The following is a 10,186-nucleotide window of genomic DNA, read 5'->3' as shown; positions in this document are numbered from 1 at the left end:
TTTGAGGGTAGGGGGGGCTGAGTCTGAGGTTGCTTCAGTCAGCTGCTTTTGAGTTAAAAGGAGTTTCTACAAAAAACTGCTGAAGAAAATTCAGAATTAAATCTGCAAAAAGGACTTGGGTTCAGCCTTGTAACACCTAAAATGTGTTCCTAGCTTTCTATACATTGTGTAAAGAGAACTAAGGGCACCTATACATGTGCCTGTCATCTGCTTCGACTAACTGAGTCTGCTGGAGCACGTTAATTAATGTGCTCCAGTAGCCTACGCATGATTTCTGTTCAGCACCTCCATGCTTCATAATGGCAGCAGGGGACCTTAAATTAAAGCTCACCACCATTTTTAAAAACAGGATGCTTAATATATGTGATGCTGCTGGTGGTTTACTTAGAGTGGTTCTTGGAGCTACTCTAATTAAAGTGTCCCCACCTCTGACCCAGAGCACATGTACAGGCGTCCTAGATGTCACAGAATAAAGCCACAATAGCCAGAACACTGAGCAGAGAGCTACCTCAATTAGCCGATAGGGAAAAGCAGAGGGCAGGTGTGTCTCAACTTTTGCCCTTCCATAGAATTAAGATATCTTACTTCCCACTATTGAGAGATGCCTCCTTTCACTCATAATTAATGGTGGTGAACTCCTTCCTGAAGACAGGTGTTTATACACTTCTTTTATAAACTGATCAGGGGTCAATTAAAACACTGGTGGAGCTGCTCTTTTACATCATAGTAGTTAAATGATTAGATTAGAGCTCTGGCTCCGGAGCTCTAATCCTATCCTGACTTCAATCCTATCCTCTGCTTGAGTAGGTAGTGTCTGTGTGCCTGCTGACACCTCAACCCACATTTCCTAAAAGAGTTCCCTAATCACGAAGCTATAGACTGTTCTTGGTGGAAGGGAGGAGGGAAGGGGGGGCCACTTTCCTACTTTTGAGGCTATTCTGCTTTACACGGAGTAATGAAAGATTCATTAGGTTAGAAAAACAGGCATAAAGAGAGCATGAATCTCTAACTAGTTTAAGCACTCACCAGGGAGAAGGGAGATATTGGTTTTACCTCCTGCTTTAAGGAATGTTTGTATGTTTTACATGAAACATCCACCGGATAAGACAGTCCAGGGAACAGACTGCCAGTTGAGTGTCCTGGTGACTGGTCCAGAAAGCTATTGTCACACTTGCTCTCTTTGCCTGGCTTTATGAATCTCATATCCTTTTCTACACAGTGAAACAGCTTCAACAGAAAGGATGGAGTTTTTCCGTCCCTCTCTTACTAACAAAAAATAGAATGAAATATAGCCCACCACTCCAATGGCTAGGCCATGCCTCCTAGAAGATGGTGACATTTTTGTCATATCCCCACTCTAACTTATTTAGCAAAATAATGTTTACCCACATCTCTTGTTTTCTAAGAGTGTACCTTAAACACCCTGGTGTTGGATTTTAATATTAACTAAGGCCAATTTGTCTTAGTGAGGCTGTTGTACTTTATATACTAATAAATATTGTTAGTAGTAAGCTTTTGAGTGGGATCCTTGCTAGTAGGTGCGTTTTGTGACCAATTAGGTCATGTCCTGAAGTGAAGATAGTAAATTTGAGAATACTGTTAGGACTTAGGTGCCAAAGACCTTAATGACATTAGGACCTTGAGGTCATGTGCATACTCACTAACAGAAAGAGGTTAAGTGGCTGCTGTGTGGGATTTGTGCTCTCAATGGCGCCTACAAATTGGGCCACAGGCATCTAAAGTGACACTTAGGCACCTACAGCCCTTTGTAGATTTAGTCCTTAGGCTGAAAGTCCACATATTTCTCAATAGGAATGTACACCTTGTTCAGTTTGAAAACAAAAGAATGCATTTGGATATAACAGTAATTATGACTATTCGGATATTGAATACTGATCACACACAGTGGACTCCATTTTATTACATTTACAGGGGAATACTTTTATACAAATAAAGGGCTCCTCATGAACGCTGCATGCCCCCAGAGGCTGGGGGAGCACGGCTTCTGCAGGTGGTGATGGTGCTGTCGGGGTATGGGGGGTGGCAAGCACTGACCAGAGGTTGATGACCACCCGCAGATGCCACTGGCAGTAGCAGTGGTAGCCAGTGGCAATTACAGACTGCCCACAGACACTGCCAGTGGTGTCAGCAGTGCCATTTCATAGGGAGTGCACTGCCACACTCAGGGGGTGCACGGGCACCTGCGTGCACCCCCTATGTGTCGCTGACGGGGCTCCTGCAGATTCAGAAATAATTAAAGCTATATCCTTTAACTCTCTAACCAGTTCTTGCTTTCTTTATTTTTGCACAAAATAATGCTGATATAGAGTTTTACTACTCAATCATGTCCTCAATTCAAAGTTTTCGGCCTCTCTGAAATTATGCATTAGAATTTACTGACTCAAAATCAGCAGATGGTTATATTAGTGTGGGGGAGGTGAACATGTGGAAAATGAAAATAGACAGTTGCACTGGTGGGAAGGATGGAGGAAGAACATTGTGATGTCTGATGTTTGGGTACTTAACTGCTGAGCAGAATCCACAATGCTGTGTTAAATGCCAATTCTCCTTATACATAGGGACAGATATGCATGTGAGAACAGGGACCACAAAAGCACTGACCAGGGAGCCACTGCAGCTAGTGAGTAGGAAATGCAAAGGAGAAGGATAAGTATTAAGCTATGTCCTTCTCAGGTGTCTTACTCTGGCTGAAATAAAGCATTTCCTTCTACTCAGAATTCACAGCTCTGAATCCTTGCTTGGTGCTCTTGCCAATCCTTTCTCAAATCATGACTATAATTTTACCACTCTCCTTTCCCACATGTCCATTTTGTCCAATAGCTGATTGCATTGGCAACATGTTGTGGGGGCAGGGAGGGGCACAGGCCCCCCAGATTTCTTCACCAACAGAGGGGTGCAAGGCATAGGGCTGCAGCCTGAGCAGACCCAATGCCTTTAAGTAATGGGGATGGCAGTATTGGCATAGAGTTGTGTCTTTCTGCTCTGACAACAGCATAGAGGGACATGGTAGTTCTGTGTTAATTCAGGCTGCAAAGGCAACCCATGTACAGGCAGGTCAATTCCTGCTCACAGTGAAATCAGTGGCACTCCACCCCCACCCCCCATCAGCACTTATGCATCACCTCTGGTTTTTCATTCCTAGTGCTCACCCAGAAAATTCACGATGAGGGTTCAATTGTCTCCTCTGCCTGAAGGTATTTGAACTCATGTGTTCCACCTCTCAAACCTGACTACATGGAGATAAGATGTTGGGGAGTTCTTCCTGTTGAAGAGGTGCCGTTTTGCCTGAAGTAATTAAGTGCTCATTTCGCCAGCAAGAATGAGCACAAAACCACATGTGACTGCAGAGTCAAGTGGCCAAAGTTTCTTTTTATGAGGTTCAAATACCCTTAAGAAGAGGAGGAAGCAAATCAAAGACATGTCACCCTCATCTTGTGTGAGCTTCTGGAGAAACACCATCTACTCTAGCCATGATCTGTGTGGTATCCATTAGGTATTCTCAAAGCACACATATTAGATAGGCAGAGGCAATGATTCCTCGGCATTTCTACTTGTTCAGGACTGTCAAAACTAAAGTATTTTTACATATGGCCAGAAGCAAAACTGTGGGCATCTAGGAAAATTTGCTAGGGAAATTCAGGTATGTAACAGAGCCAGGCCCTGTTACTATGGGTATGGGGGATCCTGAATAGTCCCACACCCTGGGAGCACTTCCCTATGCCCATCCCAGACCTGGAAGACAGCTGAGGATTCAGATTCAGGGACACAGTGAACCCCCCAGCAAGGGAGCTAACCCAGGTGTGGCAACTGAGGAAGATCCAGCTATGTGGACCAGCAGAGGGCAGAATAAAAGATGCTGAAAGAAGCATCAGGGTGGCTGCTCCAGCAGGGAGCGAGGATGCCTGGGGCCTAGGTTAAGTTAACAGAAGTCAAACAGCTACCAGGAGGGGCTGAGGGCAAGGCTTCTCCTCTGTCTGTCTGTCATTGGTTAATTTTGTTAGCACAAGCCAGGCAGGCTCTTCAAAGCCTCTGAAAGATAAGAGGCAACCCAGAAGGTGAAGCCTGGGAAGAGCCGCATAAAGCCAGCTGCTGAGCAAAGTGGCAGTTTATTTGTTTAACTTTGTTTGCTTATTTTGCATTTTTAACAAGCCCTGGGTGACTTCATGGTGTTATCTACTAGCTGTGCTGCAGCCCTTGCTAAGTTCCTTCCTTAACAAAGAATACTGAGACTTACTTTTCTCCAGGCCCAAAACAACAGGCTGTTTTATTCAGGAACAAACAACATCTAACTGGGAAGATAAAAGTAACTCTGGAACAACAGAGGGTGGAGTTCTAGCTCTCAAGCTCCAGCCCATAATAATAAAGACTAAAATGTAACCCTTTAATTGCCTAATTACTCCAATCTTCCCCTCTTAATTTACAACCTGGGCTGGACATAAACGTTCAAGTAACTGGGAGCTCTCTATTCTCTGGCTGGATAACACCCCTCCTCAGGAACAGGCCTCCCCTCTGGCCAGGGGAGTATATGTCTGTCTCCAGCGTCTCTGACCTCCGGACTAGGAGAGTTTGTGGCTAGCTCCACAATACTGGGCTCAGAATTCTGTCATTCTACCCAATTTTGGGTCCTCTGAAAACCCATCCTTCTCAGGCAATGGCTCCAGTCCCTCAGGTAGGTTGGTTCATAAGTGGATCTGGTCCTGATGTCATCTCGCCATTTGGCCATTACTGACTCCAATTTTAAAAGATAAGGGTCCCGTTTGTTCTTGAATCCTGCCAGGAATCCAAGTAGGTTGCCAGGTACTGAAATTTTTTGTGTAGACTCTCTATTCAGCATGATACCCGTGGTTGTGTTTTTGAAGCATCTGTTTTTTCCACACTTCTTCCTCCATATTGGCATACAGTAAAACCAAACGAGACCTGATTCTCCTTCCCCTTAATAGCTGGGCAGGGCTCATGCCTGTGGTGGTTTGAGGTGTGACTTGATGTTTCAAAAGGAATTGAGCCAATTTTGTCTCCAAACTTCCTCTGGTCATTTTTCTCATCTCTTCTTTGAAGGTCCTCATGACTCTCTCTGCAAGACCATTCAAAGCCGGGTGGTATGGTGATGTTTGAATGTGCTTAATTCAATTCTTACTAAGGAACTCCTTAAATTCATGACTAGTGAAATTTGGTGCATTATCTGTGACCAATGCCACAAGCAACCAGTGTGTGGCAAAAGTCTGTCAAACCTTGTCACAGGTTGCTTTTGAGGTTGTTGAGTTCATGGGGTACACTTCCAGCCATTTTAAATAGGCATCTATTATGATCTAGAAACTTTTTTCCTAAATAGGGATGGGCATAGTCTATGCGCAGACGAAACCAACGCTGTCCTGGCCATTCCCAGGGATGCAAGGGTGCCTGTGCTGGAGACTGTTGATATACTTGACATTGGGGGCAATGCTTGATCGCTTTTTCCAGGTCTTCATCTAGGCATGGCTACCACACATAGTTGCAAGCCAAAGTTTTCATTTGGGATATTCCAGGATATGCCTCATGTAGTTCTGCCAGCAGTTTCTGTTGTCCTTGAAGGGGGGACTACCACTTGCATGCCCCACAAAATACAGCCATTCTCTATGCTCAGTTTGGTACTTCTGGTCCAAAAGGGCCAAAGCTCTCCTCCTGGATTCGGTTTTGGCCAGCCCGGTAAGGTGTAGCGCATTGCCCTAGACTGGATAGGAACCTGCCTAGTCCACATTTTGATCTGAGAAGCCTTCATTGGTGTCTGTTTCAAATGTTCCAACACCAAGACTACTTCCTGGGGGCGCTCTTCTGTACGAGCTGAGTCCAGTAGTGGCAGTCTGCTCAGGGTGTCAGCATTCCCATGCTGATGGCCCACCTTGTAAATAATCTTTTACTCATATGTGGCTAGGGTCAAAGCCCACTGCTGTAGTCATGCCACTGTCATAGTACTGCTTTATTTTCCTTAAATCCTACCAAAGGTTTGTGGTCTGTTATGATAGTGAAAGCCTTCCCATAGAGATACTGTTGAAACTTCTTTAGGCCAAATATAATAGCTAAACTTTCCTTTTCCAACTGAGAATAACCCCATTCAGCTTTGTTTAGTGTCCTTGAGGCATATCCAATAGGCCGTTCTTCCTTATTGTTCAGTTTGTGGTACAACACTGCCCCTACTCCATAGGAAGAAGCATCACAAGACAAGGTTAATTCCTTGCTGGGATCAAAATGAGCCAAAAATTCTGATGATTTAAGTAGCCTCTTAGATTCTTGGAAGGCTTCTTTTTGTCTGCCTCCCCAGTGCTGTGAGGTTTCTTTCCTTAAGAGGTGCTGTAAAGGTTCTAAGAGAGCTGACAGGTTTGGAAAGAACCGATGATAATAATTCAGATATGCCTGAAGTTCTGACGTGTTTTGTGGGGCTAGTGCCTTTGCAATAGCTGTGACTTTAACTGCCATGGGGTGAACTCCCTCCTTGTCAATCTTATATCCTAAGTCCTGCATTACAGGCCTCATGAAAAAGCATTTCTTTTGTTTCAAACATACCCAGCCTTTGAAATACTCTCTTGAGTGTTGCCAGGTGTTCCCTATCACTTTTTTCTGTGATGAGGATATCATCAATCCTCACCACTACCCCTGGAATCTCCTTTAAGATGTTTTCCATGACCAATCTATTATATTGGTCCAAGCCCTTGATGATTATAGTGAATTTCTTACAGTCCCCCTCAAGTTCCATCTGTTGATAAGCCTGGGACATGTCCAATTTGCTAAAATGCTGGCCTCGTCCAGGCACTTCTAGCAAGTCCTCAGTGCATGGAATCGGGTAGTGGTCTAACTTAGAAACTTAACTGACTGTGAGTTTATAGTCCCCACAGATACAGGTGGTTCCATCGGGCTTGGGCACTGCTACAGTGGGTGTTGCCCATTCAGCAAACTGCACAGGGGAGATGATGCCTTTTAGGTCCAATCTATCCAATTCTGTTTCAATTCTCTCTCTGAGGGCATATAGAACTGGCCTGGCTTTAAAATACTTTGGCCGACTGCCCTCTTGGATATAAAACCAAGTTTTTATTCCCTTCAATGTGCTTAACCCCTCTTGGAATACTGCAGGGTAGGCCCCCAGGATTTCTTTTAGGGTTGGCATTTCCTGTAAGTCTAACTTACATATTTCTTCCCAGTCTAGTTTGAGTTTTTTCAGCCATGTCCTACCAAACAAGATGGGCCTTTTACTACTCAGGCCTTTAAGGTTTTCTGTTGTCCTTTATATGTAATGGGGACACTTACTGATTCTATTACTGGGATGTTTTCCCCAGTGTAAGTCTTTAGTTTCACTCTTCTCTTTCCCAAAGGACCCCAGCCTGCTATACACTGTTGATGAGTCTCTTCATTAACCATTGTGACAGAATCCCCTGTATCTATTTCCATGCATACAAGTTGATTATTTAACTGTACAGTTACTCTGTAAGGTTCCACTTTATCCTCCATTATGCATGTGTACCTCTTCATCTGCCTCCTCTCCCTCATCCTCCTGTATATGATCAGAATTTTGCTTTCTTTCCTTTTCTTTGGCCTGACCTTGTTGTGCAGCCAGATAGCCCCCCTTGCATTTTTTTGCTAAGTGTCCCATCTTAATGCATTTATGGCACTGGGACATTTTTTGTCTGCAAACTGAGGTTGAATTCATGCCTCCACAGTGAAAACATCTCTCCAAGTCGCTAAACTTTTGTTGAGAACTTTGCACTTGGTTTATTGGCTCATGTTGAGTTTCTTTATTGCCTAAATGTAAACCCTGTACATTTTTCACTGCTGCTTCCATGGCAGTTGCCACCTTTACAGCTTTGTCCCAGGTCAGGTCCTCATCTGCAAGTAATTGTTTTTGGATTTTTACATCAACTCCACAAACAAATCTCTCTCTCAACATATCCTCTAGGACATTTCCAAAAGTGCAGTGTTCAGTTAGCTTTTTGAGCGCAGCAATATATTCTAAGATTGATTCACCTTCTTTCCTCGTTCTGTTATGGAATTTGAAACGTTCTACAATAGAGTTTGGCTTTTGAGTATAATGTTCAGATAAGATCTTTTCCAACTCTGCCAAATTTTTATCTCCTGGCTTTTGAGTTTGCAACAAATGTCTTAAAATGGAGTATGTTTTGCTGCTACAAACACTGAGAAATATTGCTTTCTGTTTGTCCCTATCAGTTATTTCATTAGCTTGAAAATAATGGCCCAATCACTCAATACACTGTTGCCAATCCTCAGTGTCTGGATTAAATTCCTCAGTTTTCCCATGGAAAGACACAGCTAAATTTTCTCATCACCACTGTTAAATTCCTAACTTAACAAAGAATACTGAGACTTACTTTTTTCCAGGCCCAAAACAACAGGCTGTTTTATTCAGGAACAAACAACACCTAACTGGGAAGATAAAACTAACTCTGGACCAGCAGGGGTGATACAGGCACCTACCCAGGAGATCTTCAAAAGGAGACTAGACACACAGGGTGCTGGGGTTATTTGACGCCAGCAGTCTTTTCTGCCCAGAGCAGGGGTGGGGCTGGACCTGATGAACTCACAAGCTCCTTTCCAGCCCTAAACTTCTGTGAATCTGTAAACAGAGGGTAGAGTTCTAGCTCTCAAGCTTCATCCCATAATAATGACTAACAATTTAACCCTATAATTGCCCAATTACTATAGCCCTGAACAGTGTCCAGAGCCAAAGCTAGCAGCAAAAGTAAAAGTAGTCAGCTCTGCTAGCATGATCAAACATGTCTGCCTGTGATCTACACAGAAGCTACCCATAGCAGCGTACGAGGTGCCTATAGATTTCTAGTGATTCCAGGGTTAGGTAGCAAATGTATGGACATTTTACAGGTCTAACTTTTGAACTTTGAGACCTTAAGCACCAGTTAGCTACCTGATTCCTGCGTAAGTCCCTTTATATACAGTATATTTGGACAAACAAAACAGTAACTTTATTACAATTTAGGGACTAAATCATTCAAAAAGGTTTAAGCTCTCAGAGGCAACAGCCTACTTCATTAGATGCTACTTCAGAATCAGGTTTTTGCTTGTAGCCGTGTTGGTCTAAGTACATAGGCAGGCAAGCTTCTTTGGGTAGATGTGATATCTTTTATTAGACCAAGTTCAGAGTAAGTATTCTTGAACAACAAATTTTTAAAAACCAACTTGAAATTGGAATTGCAGAATAAGAAATCATCCACAGACTAGATTATGTTAAGCATGGTCCCAACAGAGATTCTGGATTCTTCTTCTGTTATCAAGACTAGCTTTTGTAACACTTATGTCCATCTATAGGTTAACTGATTTGTTTAGTCCAGTGGTTCTCAACCATTTTAGACTTGCAGCACCCCTCCATAATTTTTGTGATTTGAGTGGCACCCCATTTCAAAAAAATGTCTTCTGAGTTGTAGTTAAATTGGTTTATTCCTTTCTATTTAGTATTCCTTCTAAGTCCATTAATAGCATCTGACAAAGTAGGCTGTTGCCTACAAAAGCTTATACCTTTCTGAATGAGTTAGTTTCTGAGGTACTACCCTGCTCCGCCATCTGCAGACTAACTTGGTAATTACCTCTTTCCCTTACCTTTGAAATACTTTGACCATTTTCCTGCTCTTTTTCTCTAACTAAATCATCACAATGCTTTCTATTCTTTACTTTCTTTTCAAATGTGCACACAAAAGAAAATGGAAAACTTTCAAGCTCAGAATTTGCACATTATTATGTTTCAGTGTAGAATTAATCTTTATATTAGGTTAAAATGCCAATACAACTTTATAATAAAAGGACAGGGTCCTATTAGAGTAAACAAACAGCTGTTTGCTGAAAAATTGCAGTTTTAGATCCCAGCCTTGTCTCCAACAGAAGTCAGAGGCAAAAGTGCCGCTGATTTCACTGCAAGCAGGAATTGACCTGCCTGTACATGGGTTGCCTTTGTGGCCTGAATTAACACAGAACTACCATTATTTTCACAGTGCCATTGGGATATGTGGAACTTCCTAGAAATGCAGGAAGCCTTCCTGCTTTAAAAGAGTTTACATTCAAAATTACACACACACAGGCTGCATCTACATGAAATACTGACTGTGCAGTAGCCCAATACTACTGTGAAGTAGTATTGGGCTGCTGCACAGTAGTGTCACAAAAGAGACATTTG

At 42.9% G+C, this 10,186-nt stretch overlaps 1 pseudogene; it reads right to left on the bottom strand.

The window, feature by feature from the left end:
- Window positions 1–4,844: 4,844 nt before the first annotated feature.
- Window positions 4,845–7,156, bottom strand: LOC109292004 (annotated as a pseudogene).
- Between the last annotated feature and the right edge of the window lie 3,030 nt (window positions 7,157–10,186).

Source organism: Gavialis gangeticus, unplaced genomic scaffold, assembly GCF_001723915.1.
Source record: "Gavialis gangeticus isolate Ggan-Ray unplaced genomic scaffold, GavGan_comp1, whole genome shotgun sequence".
NCBI lineage: Eukaryota > Metazoa > Chordata > Crocodylia > Gavialidae > Gavialis > Gavialis gangeticus.
This window is presented reverse-complemented; position numbering and strand designations above follow the sequence as displayed.